This window comes from Mustelus asterias, chromosome 24 (genome assembly GCF_964213995.1).
Source record: "Mustelus asterias chromosome 24, sMusAst1.hap1.1, whole genome shotgun sequence".
NCBI classification, from domain to species: Eukaryota; Metazoa; Chordata; class Chondrichthyes; order Carcharhiniformes; family Triakidae; genus Mustelus; species Mustelus asterias.
This window is the reverse complement of record NC_135824.1, coordinates 26,788,572-26,809,527: the sequence shown is the minus strand read 5'-3', so window position 1 is coordinate 26,809,527 and position 20,956 is coordinate 26,788,572.

Here is a 20,956-nt window from a genome sequence, read left to right as displayed (position 1 = left end):
GACTGGACAGAAGTTTAAGTTTATTTGTTAGTGTCACAAGTAGGCTTACATTAACACTGCAATGAAGCCACTGTGAAAATCCCCGAGTTGTCACATTCTGGCGCCTGTTCAAGTACACTGAGGGAGAATTTAGCATGGTCAACGCACCTAACCAGCACGTCTTTCAGACTCTGGGAGGAAACCGGAGCACCCGGAGGAAACCCACACAGACACGGGGAGAATCTATAGACACCGCACAGACAGTGACCCAAGACAGGAATCGAATCGGTCCCTGGTGCTGTGAGGCAGCAGTGCTAACCATTCTGCCATTGTGCCACCCTCAGGACCTGCCTTGGGGCTCCAGCACTACATCCAAAATATATATATAAAAAAGAATAAATCATGAAGCAGCCCTCCTGCCCTCATCACTCACACCTCCATCCTTCCCATGCCCTATCCACGCCAATCCACCTCATGCCCCCACCCTTCTCCACGGCTCCTCATGCCTCCATGCCAAGCAATGCCCCCCAAACAATCCCAATAGCCCCTCGTGCCCTCATGCCAACATGTAACCCCCACCCACACACCACCATTTTCTCTTATACATACCATGCCCTCATATTGTATAGCTCATGGGCAGACCTCAGAACCCATGCAGTGCTAAAATATAATTCCATAAAATAAAGTTCTAAGTGCCCACTGCAGACTTCACTATATTGAAAAAACACTCTCACCCATAAACACCCATTTACTACAACTGCATTCCTTCAACTACATAAAACCTTATAACAACAAACATTTCATTTAAGTGCACAATCCCTTATAACAGCAAGCATTGGAATTCATAGTCCTGTAAAGAGTCCATAAGCACTTGTCGCTGTCAATTAAACCAAAATGGCAACTATTGCGGTCATGATGAAATTAGTCATGCAGCACTAATCAAGCAATGAAAGCCCTCAGGCTAATGTTAACAGACAGAGTGAAATAGCAAGCATTTTCTCACACTCCAGGCGTTTTCTTCAAGGGTTTAAATGGCAGGACTTTTAAATGCCTTGAGTGCTTGACAGATGCATTTGACAGGTCCTCTTGACAGGTGCTTCTGACAGTTTTGATAGCTGATTTTGACAGGTCTGTTGACAGTTCTAATGAGCTTGACAGTAATGAATTTCTGCACTTTTATGTCCATTTACACTTTCAATCATTCCAAATTGCACTGTACCTCCACCTATGGACATCTTACCTTTTCCAAAGTTGCCCCAGGACCAGATCCAAAGGGGTATCTTATGTCTCCAAGGGAGTGCCTGGCTATCCAGCTGAATCCACAAAGTTCAGACCTGCTCTATCCAGGTATAATCCGCACACGTCAAGTTTCACATGCCATAGCTGGCAAAATCCCACTTCAGTGGAGGCAGTTGATGGTGTAAATAGCCAACTGCCTCCATAAAATATGCTTGCATGAAACCTGCCTCAACCACATTCCCACCCCACAGAAAGGACAATTATTGTGTTCAGGGTCAGGACTTTTGGGCAGTTCCACTATTTTCACCATAAAGGAGACACTCTCTATTGTGATAAAAACCTGGGCCATGGTGGCTGATTATCAACATTAGCCGTAGGCTATAGAATCTCAATAGCCGCAAAATTCAAGATGTTTACAGCCAGATTATCAACAATAGCTCATACCTTTTTACGCACATTAATCCAAATTGTCTTTTCTTAATGGAGTAAGACTGCATTTGAAATATTCCCTTTCTTACCCTCCCTGACTCTTCTCCATTTCATTCTTGTCTCTATCTCTTCTTCCCTTCCTCATCTGTACTTTTTTACATCTCCTTTTTCCATTCAACTTTCTTTTAATTTTCTCTCCATTTTGGGTACATCTATGTGGCAGAGTAACGCCTGGACCTCTGTGACAACAGGTACAGTAGAGGCTAAATGCACAGCAGAATTCCTTTACATTGATGAACAATGTGTCTTAACCCCATGGGCAGCATGTTCTTTTTGTTTGCCGTTCTCAGGTATTGCTGAATTGGCTCAAGCAGCGCAGTGATTAGCACTGCTGCCACACAGTGCCGGGGACCTGGGTTCGATTCTGGCCTTGGGTGACTGTCTTGTGGAGTTTGCATGTTCTTCCCGTGTCTGCATGAGTTTCCTCTGAGTGCTCCGGTTTCCTCCCACAGTCCAAAATTGTGCAGGTTAGGTGGATTGGCCATGCTAAATTGCCCCTTAGTGTCCAAAGATGTGTAGGTTAGGTGGATAGACCATTCTAAATTGTCCCTATTGTCCAAACATGTATAGGTTAGATGGATTGGCCATTCTAAGTTATCCCTTAGTGTCCAAAGATGTGCAAGTTAGGTGGGTTGGCCATGCTAAATTGCCCCTTAGTGTCCAAAGATGTTTGGTCAGGTGGATTGGTCATGCTAAATGCTCGAGGTTACAGGGATAGAGTGGAGGGGAAGGCCTGGATGAGGTGCTCTTTCGGAGAGTTGATGCAGATTCGATGGGCCGAATGGCCTTTTTCTGCACTGTCGGGATGCTATGGTTCTATGGATTCTATGGCTCAGTGATTAATGTAGAATTTCATCCCCAGTGGGGCCTGGGTTGAGAATCCTCAAACTCATTTCACAACATGGGGGCTTTCTCATCCTTCTGGGCTGAAACCAAGCTCAGTTTGGGATTTCACAGATGCTGACAGCACTTCGTCATTTAGACCCAGTGACAACTGTGTGAATTTAGGCAGTGAATGTCAGAAAACCGCTGCTCTCAAGGTGGGGCAGGGAGGAAGTGAGGTCATCAACATCACAGTTCAGCCGTGATGATTCATCAAAGGCATCGTCACCCAACTAAGATCATGGGGTGGCTTGGTGACACAGCGGTTGGCGTTGCTGCCTCACAGTGCCAGGGACCCAGGTTCGATTCCCGGCTTGGGTCACTATCTGTGTGGAGTTTGCACGTTCTCCCTGTGTCTGCGTGGGTTTCCTCCGGTTGCTTCAGTTTCCTCCCACAGTCCAAAGTGCGGGTTAGGTGGATTGGTCATGCTAAATTGCCCTTGGTGTCAGGGGGACTAGCTGGGGTAAATGCATGGGGTTGTGGGGATAGGGCCTGGGTGGGATTGTGGTTGGTGCAGACTCGATGGGCCGAATGGCCTCCTTCTGCACTGTAGGATTCGATGATTCTATCATCTGGTTTAGCAAAGACATCTGTCCTGAGACTTTCCTCATTTAGAAAATTTATAAATTATTTATTTCCTTTTCTGTGATATTGTCATCAGCCTCATCAGTTCTCATCTTTCTTTAGAATGAGTTTAGATAGGTTTAGGTTTAAGGTGCACGGGGCAAGGTTTAAAGGAGATGTATGAGGCAAGCTTTTTACACAGAACGGTGGTGGGTGCCTGGAACTCACTGCCGGGGAAGGTAGTGGAAGCAAATACGATTGTGACTTTTAAGGGGCATCTTGACAAATACATGAATAGGATGGGAATAGAGGGATATGGTCCCCGGAAGGGTCGTGGGTTTTAGATCAGTCAGCATGGTCAGTGCAGGCTTGGAGAGCCAAAGGGCCTGTTCCTTTGCTGTAATTTTCTTTGTTCTTTGAGTCTCATCCCTTCTTCTCTTCTCAGCCTTTCTGCTCATTCTCACATGCAGTTACCTCAGATCTGTAATTTTATACTCCAACTGGAAATATATTTTAACTACTGTGACGAAACAAGGTCAGTGAAACAGAATGTTCCACATGTGGCATTTAAAGGAAGAAAAGATTTGTACTCAGGACAACTAATGGAGATTGTTTTATTCCCCTTAGAGGAAACCCATTTATCGCAGTGACTAACATAATCAAAGAAAAATCACCAAGAAGATTAAAATTCCTGTTGAGTTATCTGTAATATTCAAGGATTCAAACACTTTCAAGAGTTGTCTTTCAATGTACTTCACCAGTTCCACATCAACTTGAGCTCATGTATGAAGAGACAATGTATTGCTCCAAAAACCTGAAATAGTAATGATTAAGTTGCATTTAGCGTTTTCTGGTTATTAAAAGAGACCAAAAGAAATATGTAATGTAAATCTAAAAATGACAAGGAGTCCCATAACACATCTACCTCATCTTCAAGTAAGAATTCCTCTGATCATAAATGTGTTTAGAAAGATTTCCTTTGTTCTGTGTTTCTTGTCAGATTGTAAAGACATTCTCGGAGAATATTCAGCAAATAGAGTCAGCTAACTCAGGAAAAAGTAGACCAAGCTTTTGGTATGGGCCGCATTATTCCCCCTTTCTCATTGCCCTGAGAAGGTGGCAACATTGTTCGAAGCTTTACTTTAACAATGGACTGGTTTGCTAGCCTCCTGCAGAGTAAGACCAAATCATATGGAGCTGGATTCAATTTATAATGTGGAGATGCCGGCGTTGGACTGGGGTAAACACAGTAAGAAGTTTAACAACACCAGGTTAAAGTCCAACAGGTTTATTTGGTAGCAAAAGCCACACAAGCTTTCGGAGCTGCAGCTACCAAATAAACCTGTTGGACTTTAACCTGGTGTTGTTAAACTTCTTACTGTATTCAATTTATAAGCCAGGTTGGGGGGGAAATTCCTTTTCCTGAAGGACTTTATTAAACCAATTGGTTTTTTGTGACAAGTTTTAATGGTCATTTTAATGACCTTGGGCCAGCCTACATATTAGCAGATTTACTGAATTTCATTTCACTATGTTTCATGGGGGGCTTTTTGAACCTGTGATTTCTGGGACACTGGCCCAGTGCCTCTGCATCATCAAAACCAAAATTGCTGATATCCCAATGACTGGTCTTCATTTCATTCAATTGCCTCTTTTGACAGTCGTGCTAGAATAGACGCATCCATCTTCTGGATCTTCCTAAATAAAAGCAAATTACTGCGGATGCTGGAATCTGAAACCAAAAGAGAAAGGGTCACGACAAAGGGTCATCTGGACTCGAAATATCAGCTCTTTTCTCTCCCTACAGATGCTGCCAGACCTGCTGAGATTTTCCAGCATTGTCTCTTTTGGTTCTCGAACTTCCTCTCATTTTGCCAATTAACTCTTCCCAGAAACATTCAGGGATAGATAAATGGTGAGGGGATCAAAGGTTCCGGGAAAAGGTGGGAAAATGGGATTGAGAAACTTATCAGCTGTGATCGAATGGCAGAGCAGATTCGATGGGCCGAATGGCCTATTTCTTATGGTCCTATTCATTATATTTATTAAATATAATGACCAAACTAATTTTCTTCCTTGAATGGTTAAATCATACTCATGGACCACTTCCATTCCACCCTTTCTATGGGGTCAAGCTCGAAGCATATATTTTGCCCGTTTGACTGAAAATATTAACTCCACTGGTTTATTTTTATCCTACATTTTATTGCGTACATTCTGTGACTGAGAATGAGCATACAGCCTGCTTTGTAATCTCTGCCAATGCCAAAGTGTCAGTGGTAAAAGATACCTATCATTGTGATATACTAATAAAAAAGTTTGTGTTTCAATGATAGTGAAAGTGTCACAAATACCAGTCTATGTAAGATAAGGCCTTTATTCTTATATAAACTTGATTAAAAATATTTATTGCACATTAAGAAATCAGTTTTAATGACTAAGTTATTGCATGCAAAGCGCTTTTGTTTCCTGTAATAAATATATGGTTGCTTTTTTATTTGAGTTTATTGCTTGCCTTGCTAAAATATATATCTGTACATTTAATATATATGTTTTAGAATAATGTACAGACTTTCGACTCGTATTGTCACTACAGGACAACCATGTGTCTGAAGAAACAAACTCTTCTTGAAAGAGCCATATTAATGAGCATTATTTTTGTAGGCATAAATGTACCTGCAAAAACATAATGCTATATAATAAAAAGAACAGCGTTATATTGATCTAAAAGCCTTTTTTGATTAATTGACTCATCTATTTAATTGTATAAAGTGCTTGGACTTGCTGCTGTGTAATGAAAAGGGAAGCACTGTGCTCGCTTTCAGACTCAAGAGATTTGAAATAAAATGATAAGTCATGGATAAAGGACTCGAACAAAGGTAATGGACATTCTGAAGGTCAACTGGTCATCTTGTGCTTCCAATGGGGCCGCCAAAAGATAAATTCTCTGCCTAGCAACTTGCAAAGAATCTACTCGTGCTCACAGGGCAGTTTGTAAATGTTTACACAGGTGCTTACAGGATTCTAAATGGGAAATATATGCAGTGAATCACCCAGAGAGACTGAAAGAGCATTGATTCGGTTAATTACCATTGCATGTTTTGTAAGTTGCGGCAATCTTTCAGTTTGGGGAACGTCAACACGCCGCCACACCGTTATCACCGTGTAAGGTAGCACAGTCACAGACGCTGTTGTTACACAGTCAATATCGCGGCATATTGATTCGATTTTAATTAATCAATCAATATTTTAATACCTTTTATGTTCAATAAATTGCCCGCTCTATTACGGCGCTTGCAATTATTTTGTGTCTGGTGGTACTGTAAGCCTCTACAGGGATTTCTAATCAGAAATCATTTCTGTTTACTGAAGTGAATTTGGATGCAATCCAGGCCCCATTTGACTTTATATTCTCTGCAAAAATGAAACAAGTAACTGTGTCACTGATATAGCATTTTTAAAAAGTTAAACCCTCTTTGAACTCCACTGAATAAAGTTGCTTCATTTAATGAGGTTTAAGATAACTTTTGTTTGTTTTTATTTCCCTATTTTACTTCTTGCAGTTGGGTTTCAAGTCATATAGCACCAACTCTAGTCTATTAATTAACCACCTGATACTTTTTCCTGGATAATTAGGTACCCATTAGTTCTAATCAAGTAGTTACTTAATTATTTCAGTAATTAGTCTAATGGTCTAGCAAATTGAAGCTTTATCACTTTTGGATACTTAATGTTCTTGGCAGGAAGGATCAGAGGTGTCAGGATTCTTGCTCTGGCAATCAGGCAGAAAAACTGTTTCACAAATAAGTGAACTCCACTAAAGTAGCTAAATAGAAAGCAATCTTTTTCTCTCCAATATCTCAACACCTCTTGCAAAGCATGCATTTTTAATCAATCTATCTGAGATTTATTTCACTAAAAATACATAATTACCCTGTTTGTCTGTTGCTTCTGCTCATGTACAGTCTTTGAGAAAACATGCCTAAAAGAACCAAGCCTTTACCACATTTAGTAATGAGATGCGGCATTAATGAAAAATTTTGCACGGTGGCACATGGCTTAGCACTGCTGCCTCACAGTACCAGCTACCCAGGTTTGATTCACGGCTTGGGTCACTGTCTGTGTCGAGTTTGCATGTTCTCCCTGTGTCTGTGTGGGTTTCCTCCAGGTGCTCTGGTTTCCTTCCGCAGTTCAAAGATGTGTGGGTTAGGTGGATTAGCCATGCTAAGTTGACCCTGGTGTCAGGGGATTAGTAAGATAAATATGTGGGGTTACGGAGATAGGGCCTGGGTGGGATTGTGGTCGGTACAGACTCGATGGGCCAAAATGCCTCCTTCTGTACTGGAGGGATTCTATTCTACCCTATCTAAGACAAACTAAGAACAAAAGAAATATAAAGAAATTATGAGCGGCACGGTGGCACAGTGGTTGGCACTGCTACCTCACAGCACCAGGAACCCAGGATCGATTCCCGGCTTGAGTCACTGTCTGTGTGGAGTTTGCATGTTCTCCCCGTGTCTGCGTGGGTTTCCTCCGGGTGCTCCAGTTCCCTCCCACAGTCCAAAGATATACGGGTTAGGTGGATTGGCCATGCTAAATTGCCCCTTAGTGTCAGGGGGGCTAGCTAAGGTAAATGCATGGGTTTATGGGGATAGGGCCTGGGTAGGATTGTGGTCCTTGCAGACTCGATGGGCCGAATGGCCTCCTTCTGCACTGTAGGATTCTATGATTCTATTTAAATATTGGAACCTTTTTGTTTCTTCATTCTTTCCAGCCTATGTGGCTGTTTTTAAAGAGCAAAATTATTTTGCTAATATTTTTTGTGTTAATCTTGTGAAATCAGATTTCCCCACATTCCTTGACCTAAGCCAATGTAACATTTAGAACAACTTTTGATTTGAAAATGACTTGTTGGTAACTGTCTATTTGTGTTAAATCTGAGGCAAGATTCTCCAGCCTCCCAGCCCTGTGTTTCCCGCCAGCGGGTTTGTTTGCTAGCGGTGGGATTCTCTGGTCCCGCCACTGTCAATGGGAATTCCCATTGATGTCACCCCATACCAGTGGGAAACCCATCGGCAGGGGTGCGCTGCAGCGGGACTGGAGAATCCCGCTGGTGCGAATGGCCAGAGACTTCCGCCCATAGCCTCTGATTTAAATGTTTACACTTTAGCTTAGCACACAGTGTTGGTACTAATGAACAAGGAGTGACATTAGAGGGAACAAGGTTAAAAACTGAGCTACTGTGAGCACAAATCATTACCAGACTATATGAAAGGAGATTTCAATGGCTCACTGGCCCCATCATTGGAGAACCCATGGTCAGCCGAAGGGGGAGGGTGGCGGGGGGAATTCCGGCGGGATTCTCCAACCTCCCAGCTGTGAATAGCCAAGGTCTTTTCCCTAGGGTAGGGAAGTCCAAAACTAGAGGGCATCCGAAAGATGTGCTGTTAGTTGCATTGGCCATGCTAAGTTCCCCCTCAGTGTACCCGAGTGTGGCAACTAGGGGATTTTCAGAGTAACCTTGTTACAGAGTTAATGTAAGCCTACTTGTGACACTAATAAATAAACTTTAACTTTACTTTTAAGGGAGAGGGGAAAGATTTAAAAGGGACCTGCGGGGCAACATTTTCACACAGAGGGTGGTGCGTATATGGAATGAACTGCCGGAGGAGGTGGCGGAGGCAGGTACAATTCAACATTTAAAGGATATTTGGACAGATACATGGGATAGGAAGGGTTTAGAGGGATATGGGCCAAATGTGGGCAAATGGGTTTAGTTCAGTTGGCATGAATGAGTTGGGCCAAAGGGCTCCAGTGTCCCTTATTCAGGCCACCCCCTGACCACCTTGTCCCCAAGAAAGTGTGAGAGCTCTATAAAGTGTTTTCCCAGCAATGTAGTTGAGTTTTGGAACCCAGCAGTGTGGGTCTGATTACAAGCACATTTCCACATGCGCTGTGCCATTGATGTTCCTTCACAACATCCCATTTGTCTCTCTCTTTTTAGAGGGAGCCCCACGGAGATTATCCGTTCATCACAGATGCCCGCTTCACAGAGCAGACCGTCAACTAATGACCATTTTCCCAACGTAGGAGTCAGCTCAGGAACACAATTTGTGGGGCATACGAGCAGCATAAATACTTCATACTGGCAGGCTCATTCTCTACTGCCACTTATAACATTCACTGAGAGTCACATCACTTACAGATATATACTGCTCCACAGCACTGATACACACAGATAAAAATAAACTGCTACTCAATGCATGAGTCGCAACAAAGAAAACAAAAAAGGTAGCCAAAAAATTGTCAAGATATGTTTGTTGGAGACAAATAAGACAAAACTATAAAATGCAACAGCCTAAAACTCTAAAAATATCCAATACGGTTTTTAAAAGAAAGCTGTGGATTGGCTGGGATTTTCCTGTCCCATTCACCATAGGATTGGAAATTTCCACCTGACTGGTCCATTGTCATGGGGGGGCCTGGGAAATCCCAGCCACGTTGTTTTCCTTGTTCTTATATCTTAGGTGACACAAAGCAAATATATTCAACCTCATCCACTCCCCAAATCAATAACTAGATTCAATGGGCAGGATTTTCTGGTCGCGCTCGCCCCAAGACCGGAAAATCCCACCTGAGGTCAACGGACGTTTGCATGGTCCACCCCCGCCCGTGGCATAAGGGACAGGAAAATACCACCCTTCGTGTCTGCCAGAAAAGTTCAACAACAACATCATCAAATGTGAAAAAAAAGGAATGAAAATACTCAAAGTAGTAGATCGGCAGCCCATCCAACACCGTAAACATGCACTTCCTCCACCACCAGTGCACAACGGCAGCAGTGGGTACCATCCACAAAATGAACTGCAGAAACATGGCAAGACTCCTTTGACAACACCTTCCAAACCCTTGGCCTCTACTACCTCGAAGGATAAAGAAGGAGACCCCTGAGAACATCACCTGCAAGTGAAGGGTATGTTAGAAGAGTGGTGAAAAAGACATATGGGACACTTGCCTTCATCAATCGAGGCATAGATTACAAAAGTGGAGAAGTCATGTTGGAGTTGAATAGAACTTTGGTGAGGCCACAGCTGGAGCACTGTGTACAGTTCTGGTCGCCACATTATAGGAAGGATGTGAATGCACTGGAGGGGGTGCAGAGGATATTCACGAGGATGCTGCCTGGGATGGAACATGTAAGTTATGAAGAGAGGTTGGGTAAGCTTGGGTTGTTTTCATTGAAGCAAAGAAGACTGAGGGGTGACCTGATCGAGGTGAACAAGATTATGAGGGACATGGACAGAGTGGATAAGGAGTAGCTGTTCCCTTTAGTTGAAGGGTCAGTTACAAGGGGACATAGGTTCAAGGTGAGGGGCAGGAGGTTTAGGGGGGGTGGGGGTGTGAGGAAAAACCTTTTTACCCAGAAGGTGGTGACGGTCTGGAATGTACTGCCTGGGAGGGTGGTAGAAGTGAGTTGTCTCATATCATTAAAAAAGTACTTGGATGAGCACTTGGCATGTCATAACATTCAAGGCTATGGTCCAAGTGCTGGTAGATGGGATTAGGTGGGAAGTCAGGTGTTTCTCGTGTGTCAGTGCAGACTCAATAGGCCAAAGGGCTTCTTCTGCACTTTATGATTAAATGATTGTAGCTTCCCTTCCAAGTCACCCACCATCCTGATTTGAAACTATTTTGCCATTCCTTTATCACCGTTGGGTCAAAATTCTGGAACTCCCTCCCTCACAGCATTGTGGGTGTACCTACACCACAATAGGCTGCAGCGGCTCAGGAAAGCAGTTCGCCACCACTTTCTCAAGAGCAATTAGGGATGGACAATAAATGCTGGCCTAGCCAATGATGCCCACATTCCAGGAATGACATTTATATAGATGTACTTTCCTGATCAAGATGACTGATGATCTCACCTACCGGTACCTACTTAGAGAAAATAGTGCTACAAGATAAAAGGCTTTTAGGTAACCTAAAAAAAACACAAGTTGTGATCAAGTGAAAGAATTGTAAGTGTTATAAATCTGATAGAAAATGCTGGCAATATCTGTCAACAGCTGCGGGGGGAAAAGATAGCTCAATATATTGAAATAACTATTGCTATTTGCACAATTAAATGTTGTCATGCCAATTTATCCAAGAATGACCTTTCATTTTGTTGTAAATATGAATTGTCATCGAGGATCACTAAGTACACTAGGTGCACCAAGGGTTAACGTGGAACTGAATACAGGAATGGCCACGTGTGATAAACATAGAAACATAGAAAATAGGGGCAGGAGTAAGAAACATAGAAACCTTACAGTGCAGAAGGAGGCCATTTGGCCCATCGAGTCTGCACCGACCACAATCCCACCCAGGCCCTACCCCCACATATTTACCCGCTAATCCCTCTAACCTACGCAGGTCAGGGGCAATTTTAACCTGGCCAATCAACCTAACCCGCACATCTTTGGACTGTGGGAGGAAACCGGAGCACCCGGAGGAAACCCACGCAGACACAAGGAGAATGCGCAAACTCCACACAGGCAGTGACCCGAGCCAGGAATCGAACCCGGGACCCTGGAGCTGTGAAGCAGCAGTGCTAACCACTGTGCTACCGTGCCGCCCTTGCTACCGTGCAGCCCTTCAGCCCTTCGAGCCTGCTCCGCCATTTGTTTTGATCATCCAACTCAATGGCCTGATCCCGTGAAGCAAGAAGACATGTGACCTAAAGTTTAGGTAAACAGTATAGAGCTAGGTAAAAACATGCCATGGATCCCTCTCCATACCTGTCTCCTCTACTGTAAATCTCTACATAGAATCCCTACAGTGCAAAAGGAGGTCATTCAGCCCATCGAGACTAAACCGACAACAATCCCACCAAGGCCCTACCCCCGCAACCCCATGCATTTACCCTTTCAATCCCCTTGACACTAAGGGGCAATTTAGCATGGCCAATCCACCTAACCCGCACATCTTTGGACTGTGGGAGGAAACCGGTGCACCCGGAGGACATCCACGCAGACACGGGGAGAACATGCAAACTCCGCACATGCTTGAATTAAATTGTAAGTAAATATTGTCAGTTTATATCCAGGGGCTAAAGACTTGGGGGGAGACTTAGTAGAAGGATCCAGGATATTAAGAGTTGATCTGGGATTGAATACAGTACTGCCCACCAGTGACGTTAGGGGGCATCTGCCCGAGAGCTTCGGTCAACAGAGTACAGCTAGGTAACAACACATGAGAACCTGTCAGGGAGCCCACTCCATACCTGTATTCTCTACTGTGAATATGTACACGGTTCAGTAATGTAAATAAAGGCTTCTTGGTAACTTCCACAGAAGTGCTTAATGGTGTCTTGTAGTACACACAAGGGTAGTGACAACGCAACAGAACTGGAATACATTTTTCCATTAACTGTGTTGTAATTAAATCAGTGTTAATTTTACAAATGTTTCCAATATTTCTTTACAAAAATAACAGATGGTATAAACTCTGAAACACACAAATCTCCTCTGAAAGGTTCCAAAACAAATTTAAATGATCAATTTCAAAATTCTGTCTGCCAGGATTTTATACTGAACAGATTTTTTAATATCAAGACTGTTTGTTAGTGATCTTTTTCCATTTCAGTGCATGTCGGGGATGTAACTTTGTAGATTATTCTGCTGAATGTGTTTGATAATTTTACACATCTTGCAGTGTGCGAAACAACAACAAACCTGGTAGAATTTATTTGTCGTGGCAAATTCTGTTTTGGTGTGGCTTTCCGTTGGAAAAGGAAAGATTTGCATTTGTATAGCGCATTTCAAGACTTCAAGATGTCCCAAAGCACTTTGCAGCAAAATACGGATTTTTGATGTGTAATCTCCATTTTAATGTACTAAACATACCAACATATCGATTTGGAGAGGAGTAGGCCACTCAGCCCTTCAAGCCTGCTCCGCCGCCACTCAACAAGATCATGGCTAATCTGATTGTAACTACAAACCCACCCTTATAATCTTTCACCCTCTTGTTAATCAAGAATCTATTTAGCTCTGCCTTCAAAATATTCAAGGACTCTGCTTCCACTGCCTTTGGAGGAAGAAAGTTCCAGAGACCCCTGACCCTCAGAGAAAACATTTCTCCTCACTTCAGTCTTAAATTAGCAACCAATTATTTATAAACAGTGACTCCATAGGCCTAGATTCACCAACAAGAGGAAACATCTTTTCCACGTCCTCTCTGTAAGTACTCTGTAAATCAGGATCTTAAAGATTTTCATCAAGTCATCTCTTACTCTTCTAAACTCTAGTGGATAGGAACGTAGGAATTAGGAGCGAGAGTAGGCAATCCAGTCCTTCGAGCCCACTCCGCCATTCTACATGATCATGGCTGATCTCCATGTCACCCTAACTCCACTTCCCCACCTTTCCCCATAGCCCTTTATCCCGCTTTTGATCAAATATTTATCTATCTCTTTCCTGAATCCATTGATTGATTTTGCATCCGCTGCACTCTGGGGCAGTGAGTTCCATAGATTCACAGCCCTCTGTGACAAGTAGCTTCTCCTTATCTCTGTCTTGAACCTCCCCCCTCTTACTCTACAACTATGACCCTTGTCCTAAACTGTTCTCGAAGAGGGAACATTTAGTTAACATTTACTTTATCAATCCCACTGAGTATTTTATATTCCTCAATCAAATCCCTCCTCATTCTTCTGTATGCCAGCGAGCCCGAGCCCAAGCTACTCAATTGCTCCTCATAAGACAGCCCCTTCAAACCTGGAATCAATCCAGTCAACCTCTTCTGAACCACCTCCAGTTTCACCACATCCTTCCTCAGAGAAGGTGACCAAAACTGAACACAATACTCCAAGTGTGGTCTCACCAATTGCCTTATACAATTGTAACAACACTTCTCTACTTTTATACTCTAGACCCTTTGCAATAAATGCCAAGATTCCATTTGCCTTCCTTATAACATTCTGCACCTGCATACCCACTTTCTGAGACTCTTGCACAAGGACACCCAGATCCCTCTGCATGGATACCTTTTGAATCTGTTTCCCATTTAAATATTAATTTTCCCTTTTACTTTTCCAGCCAAAATGGATAATCTCGCATTTATCCACATTAAACGTCATCTGCAAGATTCTGGCCCATTCCCCTAGCCTGTCAATATCCATTTGTAAACTTTTTTATCTCCTCATCACAACTTGCTTTCCCACATATTTTCGTGTCGTCAGCAAATGTTTCTATGTTACATTCTGTCCCTGCTGTAGATCATTGATTTAGATTGTAAATAGTTGTGATCTGAGAACTGAACCCTGCTGGGACCCCACTAGTTACAGATCGCCAACTTGCAAAGGGTCCATTTATCCCAACCCTCTGCTTTCTATCAGTCAGCCAATTCTCAGTCCAAGCCACTACTCTACCCCCAACCTCTTGGGATCCAACATTCTGGGTCAGTCTCTTGTCGAGCACCTTATCAAATGCCTTCTGGAAGTCCAGATAGATCACATCCATTGGATCCCCATTATCTACCTTGCTGGTTACATCCTCAAAGAACTCTAACAGGTTTGTCAAACAAGACTTGCCCTTCACAAAACCGTGTTGACACTGGTGAATTGCGCTTTGCTTTTCCAGATGCTCAGACACCTCATCCTTAATGATTGACTCCAACAATTTTCCCACTACAGTGGGTAAGCTGACTGGTCTATAGTTTTCCACTTTTTGCCTCTCTCCTTTCTTGAATAAGGACATCACATTAGCATGTTTCCAGTCCATCAGTACCTTTCCAGAATCCAAGGAATTTTATATAGAACATTACAACGCAGTACAGGCCCTTCGGCCCTCGATGTTGCGCCGACCTGTGAAACCAATCTATAGCCCATCTAACCTACACTATTCCAATATCATCCATATGTTTATCCAATGACCATTTAAATGCCCTTAATGTTGGCGAGTCCACTACTGTTGCAGGCAGGGCATCCCACGCCCTTACTACTCTCTGAGTAAAGAACCTACCTCTGACATCTGTCCTATATCTATCACCCCTCAATTTAAAGCTGTGTCCCCTCGTACGAGCCATCACCATCCGAGGAAAAAGGCTCTCACTGTCCACCCTATCCAATCCTCTGATCATCTTATATGCCTCTATTAAGTCACCTCTTAACCTTCTTCTCTCTAACGAAAACAGCCCCAAGTCTCTCAGCCTTTCCTCATAAGATCTTCCCACCATACCAGGCAACATCCTGGTAAATCTCCTCTGTACCCTTTCCAATGCTTCCACATCTTTCCTATAATGCCGAGACCAGAACTGTACGCAATACTCCAAGTACGGCCACACCAGAGTTTTGTACAGCTGCAACATGAGCTCATGGCTCCGAAACTCAATCCCGCTACCAATAAAAGCTAACACACCATACGCCTTCTTAACAACCCTACCAACCTGGGTGCCAACTTTCAGGGACCTATGCACATGGACACCGAGATCTCTCTGCTCATCCACACTACCAAGTATCTTACTATTAGCCCAGTACTCTGTATTCCTGTTACTCCTTCCAAAATGAATCACCTCACACTTTTCCGCATTAAACTCCATTTGCCACCTCTCAGCCCAGCTTTGCAGCTTATCTATGTCCCTCTGTAACCTGCCACATCCTTCCGCACTGTCCACAACTCCACCGACTTTAGTGTCATCCCGCAAATTTACTAACCCATCCTTCTACTCCCTCATCCAGGTCATTTATAAAAATGACAAACAGCAGTGGCCCCAAAACAGATCCTTGCGGTACACCACTAGTAACTGAACTCCAGGATGAACATTTCCCATCAATCACCACCCTCTGTCTTCTTACAGCTAGCCAATTCCTGATCCAAACTGCTAAATCACTCTCAATCCCATGCCTCCGTATTTTCTGCAATAGTTTACCGTGAGGAACCTTATCAAACGCTTTACTGAAATCCATATACACCACATCAACTGCTTTACCCTTATCCACCTCTTTGGTCACCTTCTCAAAGAACTCAATAAGGTTTGTGAGGCAGAACCTACCCTTCACAAAACTGCGTTGACTATCCCTAATCAAATTATTCCTTTCTAGATGATTATAAATCCTATCTCTTATAATCCTTTCCAAAACTTTGCCCACAACAGAAGTAAGGCTCACTGATCTATAATTACCAGGGTTGTCTCTACTCCCCTTCTTGAACAAGGGGCAACATTTGCTATCCTCCAGTCTTCTGGCACTATAGACAATGAAGACATAAAGATCAAAGCCAAAGGCTCTGCAATCTCCTCCCTAGTCTCCCAGAGAATCCTAGGATAAATCCCATCCGGCCCAGGGGACTTATCTATTTTCACACTTTCCAGAATTGCTAACACCTCCTCCTTATGAACCTCAATCCCGTCTAGTCTAAAATCCTGTATCTCAGTATTCTCCTCGACAACATTGCCTTTTTCCTGTGTGAATGCTGACAAAAAATATTCATCTAGTGCCTCTCCTATCTCTTCGGACTCCACGCACAACTTCCCACTACTGTCCTTGACTAGCCCTAATCTTACCCTAGTCATTCTTTTATTCCTGACATACCTATAGAAAGTTTTAGGGTTTTCCTTGATCCTCATAGAAACCATAGAAACCCTACAGTACAGAAAGAGGCCATTCGGCCCATCAAATCTGCACCGACCACAATCCCACCCAAGCCCTACCCCCATATCCCTACATATTTTACCCACTAATCCCTCTAACCTGTGCATCTCAGGACACTAACGGGCAATTTTAGCATGGCCAATCAACCTAACCCACACATCTTTGGACTATGGGAGGAAACCGGAGCACCCAGAGGAAACCCACGCAGACACGAGGAGAATGTGCAAACTCCACACAGACAGTGACCCAAGCCGGGAATCGAACCCAGGCCGCTGGAGCTGTGAAGCAGCAGTGCTAACCACTGTGCTACCATGCCACCCTAACTGCCAAAGACTTCTCATGTCCCCTCCTGGCTCTTCTTAGCTCTCTTCCTGGCTAACTTGTAACTCTCAAGCGCCCTAACTGAGCCTTCACGTCTCATCTTTACATAAGTCTCCTTCTTCCTCTTCACAAGAGATTCAACTTCTTTAGTAAACCATGGTTCCCTCACCCGGCCACTTCCTCCCTGCCTGACAGGTACATACTTATCAAGGACACGCAGTAGCTGTTCCTTGAACAAGCTCCACATTTCAATTGTGCCCATCCCCTGCAGTTTCCTTCCACATCCTATGCATCCTAAATCTCGCCTAATCGCATCATAATTTCCTTTCCCCCAGCTATAACTCTTGCCCTGCGGTATATACCTATCCTTTTCCATCGCTAAAGTAAACGTGACCAAATTGTGGTCACTATCACCAAAGTGTTCACCTACCTCCAAATCTAACACCTGGCCTGGTTCATTAAGAAGTCTCACAACACCAGGTTAAAGTCCAACAGGTATATTTGGTAGCAAATACCATAAGCTTTCGGAGCAATGCTCCTTCGTCAGATGGAGTGGTCTCTGTTCTCAAACAGGGCACAGACACAGAAATCAAATTACAGAATACTGATTAGAATGCAAATCTCTACAGCCAGCCAGGTCTTAAATGTACAGACAATGTGGGGGGAGGGAGCATTCAACACAGGTTAAAGAGATGTGTATTGTTTCCAGACAGTACAGCTTGTGAAATTGTGCAAGTCCAGGAGGCAAGCTGTGGGGGTTACTGATAATGTGACATAAATCCAACATCCCGGTTTAGACCGTCCTCATGTGTGCGGAACTTGGCTATCAGTTTCTGCTCAGTGACTCTGCGCTGTCGTGTGTCGTGAAGGCCGCCTTGGAGAACGCTTACCTGAAGATCCAAGGCTGAATGCCCGTGACTGCTGAAGTGCTCCCCCACAGGAAGGTTCATTACCCAGTACCAAATCCAATGTGGCCTTGCCTCTTGTTGGCCTATCTACATACTGTGTCAGGAAACCCTCCAGCACACATTGGACAAAAACTGACCCATCTAAAGTACTCATTTTGGAATATCATAACTAATGCATCCACTATCTCTGCTGTCACGTCCTTTAACACCCTGGGGTGTAGGCAATCAGCTCCCAGGGACTTATCTACTTTTAAACCCTTCAGTTTACAGAGTACCTTCACCCTGATTAAAGTAATTTCACCAAGTTCCACTGTATTCACTGCAGTTTCTGGGACAGAATTATTATCTTCTAATGTGACGCCAGAGACAAAGTATTGGTTGAGTGCCTCTGCCATCTCTGAGCTTCCTATTATTACCCCACCATTTCCATCCTCTAAATGGCCAACATCTACTTTCACTATTCTCTTCCTCTTCATATACTTATAGAAACTTCTGGTGTCAGTGTTTATGTTTTCAGTTAGCTTCCTTTCATAGTACATTTTAGCATTTTTGATATTGTATTTAGCCACCTTTTGTTGGTGTTTGAAGTTCTCCCAATCCCCCACGCTGCCACTAATCTTTGCAGTATTTTCCCCCCATTTTTGCCCTTACATTATCCTAGATTTCATAGAATCCTACAGTGCAGAAAGAGGCCATTTGGCCCATCGAGTCTGCACCAACCACAATCCCACCCAGGCCCTATCCACATATCCCTACATATTTTACCCACTAACCCCTCTAACCTATGCATCCCGGGACACTAAGGGGCAATTTAGAATGGCCAATCAACCTAGCCCGCACATCTTTGGACTGTGGGAGGAAACCAGAGCACCCGGAGGAAACCCACGCAGACACAGGGAGAATGTGCAAACTCCACATAGACTGTGACCTGAGCCGGGATTCGAACCCAGGTCCCTGGAGCTGTGAAGCAGCAGTGCTCACCACTGTGCTACCGTGCCGCCCCATTTCCTTATTAAGCCATGGATGATTTTTCACCCTACAAACTTAACCTCTCCAACCTTTCCTCATAAGACAACTTGCCGATTCCTAGTATTTCCTGACAAACCTTCTCTGAACTGCTTCTAACGCACTTAGCCCTTTCCTTAAATAAGGAGACCAATATTGTGCACAATGCTCCAGCTATGGTCTCATGAATGCCCCGTACAATCGAAGGATAACCTCCCTACTTTTATAATCAATTCACCTAACAATAAATGATACATTCTATTAGCTTTCCTAATTATTTGCTATAATTGTGTACTGGCCTTTAGTGATTCTTGCACGAGGCCATCCAGATCCTTCTGCACCTCAGAACTCCGCAATCTCTTAACATTTAGATAATAAGTTTGTTTTTTATTCCTTCTGCCAAAATGGATAATTTCACATTTGCCCACATTATACTCTATTTGCCCGAGTTTTGCCCATTCGCCTGCAGCCTCTTTCCTTACTTGCATCTGCATAATTTACTTTCCTACCTATCTTCGTGTCGTCAGCAAATTTAGCAACCATACCTTCAGTCCCTTCATCCACATTAGGGTGGCACGATGGTTAGCGCTGCTGCCTCACAGCACCAGAGATCCGGGTTCATTTCTGGCCTCGCGTGACTGTCTGTGTGGAGTTTGCACATTCTCTGCGTGGGGTTCCTCCGCGTGCTCCAGTTTTCAAAAGAAATGTGTGGGTTAGGTCAATTGTCCAGGCTCAATTGCCCCTAAGTATCAGGGGGATTAGCAGGGTAAATACGTGGGGTTACAAGATAGGGCCTGGGTGTGATTGTTGTTGGTGCAGACTCGATGGCCTGAATGGCCTCTTTCTGCACTGGAGGGATCTTATGGTATAAATTGTAAAAACAATGAGGGCCCAGCACAACATTCGTCACACCCTTCCAACCGGCAAAGACCCTTTTACTGTTAGCTAGCCAATCATAGAAACCCTACAGTACAGAAAGAGGCCATTCGGCCCATCGAGTCTGCACCGACCACAATCCCACCCAGGCCCTACCCCCATATCCCTACATAATCCCTCTAACCTATGCATCCCAGGACACTAAGGGGCAATTTTAGCATGGCCAATCAACCTAACCCACACATCTTTGGACTGTGGGAGGAAACCAGAACACCCAGAGGAAACCCACGCAGACACGAGGAGAATGTGCAAACTCCACACAGACAGTGACTCAAGCCGGGAATCGAACCCAGGTCCCTGGAGCTGTGAAGCAGCAGTGCTAACCACTGTGCTACCGTGCCGCCCATCTTCAAACTCTGCCAATATGTTACCCCGACACCATGGGCTTCTATTTTATGCAATAGCTTTTGATGTGGAACGTTATCAAAGGCCTTCTAGAAATCTGAGTACAGTACATCCACCGGTTGGGTCCCTTTTAACCACAGAACATGTGACTTCTTCAAAGAATGCCAATGAATTTGTTAAAATGGATTTCCCTTTCACAAAACCATGTTACCTCTGCCTGATTGCCTGGAATTTTTTCAAGTGCCCTGTTATAACATCTTTAATACTGGCTTCTAGCATTTTCCCTGTGGCATAAATGTTAGGCTGAATGACCTGCAGTTTCTTGCTTTCTGTTTCCCTCCCTTTTTGAATGAAGGACTTACATTTGTTACCTTCAAATCTAATGGAACCTTCCCTGAATCTAGGGAAACTTGGAAAATTAAAATCAATGCATTAACTATCTCATTGGCTACTTCGTTCAAGGCCTTAGGATGAAGTCAATACCGGCTTAGGGATTCGTCACCCCGCAGACCCAACCAATTGTTCAACACCACATCCCTGCAATTTTCCTGAGTTCCTCCCTCCCTCCCATTTCCTGATTTATAATGATTCCTGGGATGTTACTTATATCCTCTATAGTGAAGACAGATGCAAAATACCTGTTTAATTCATCTGC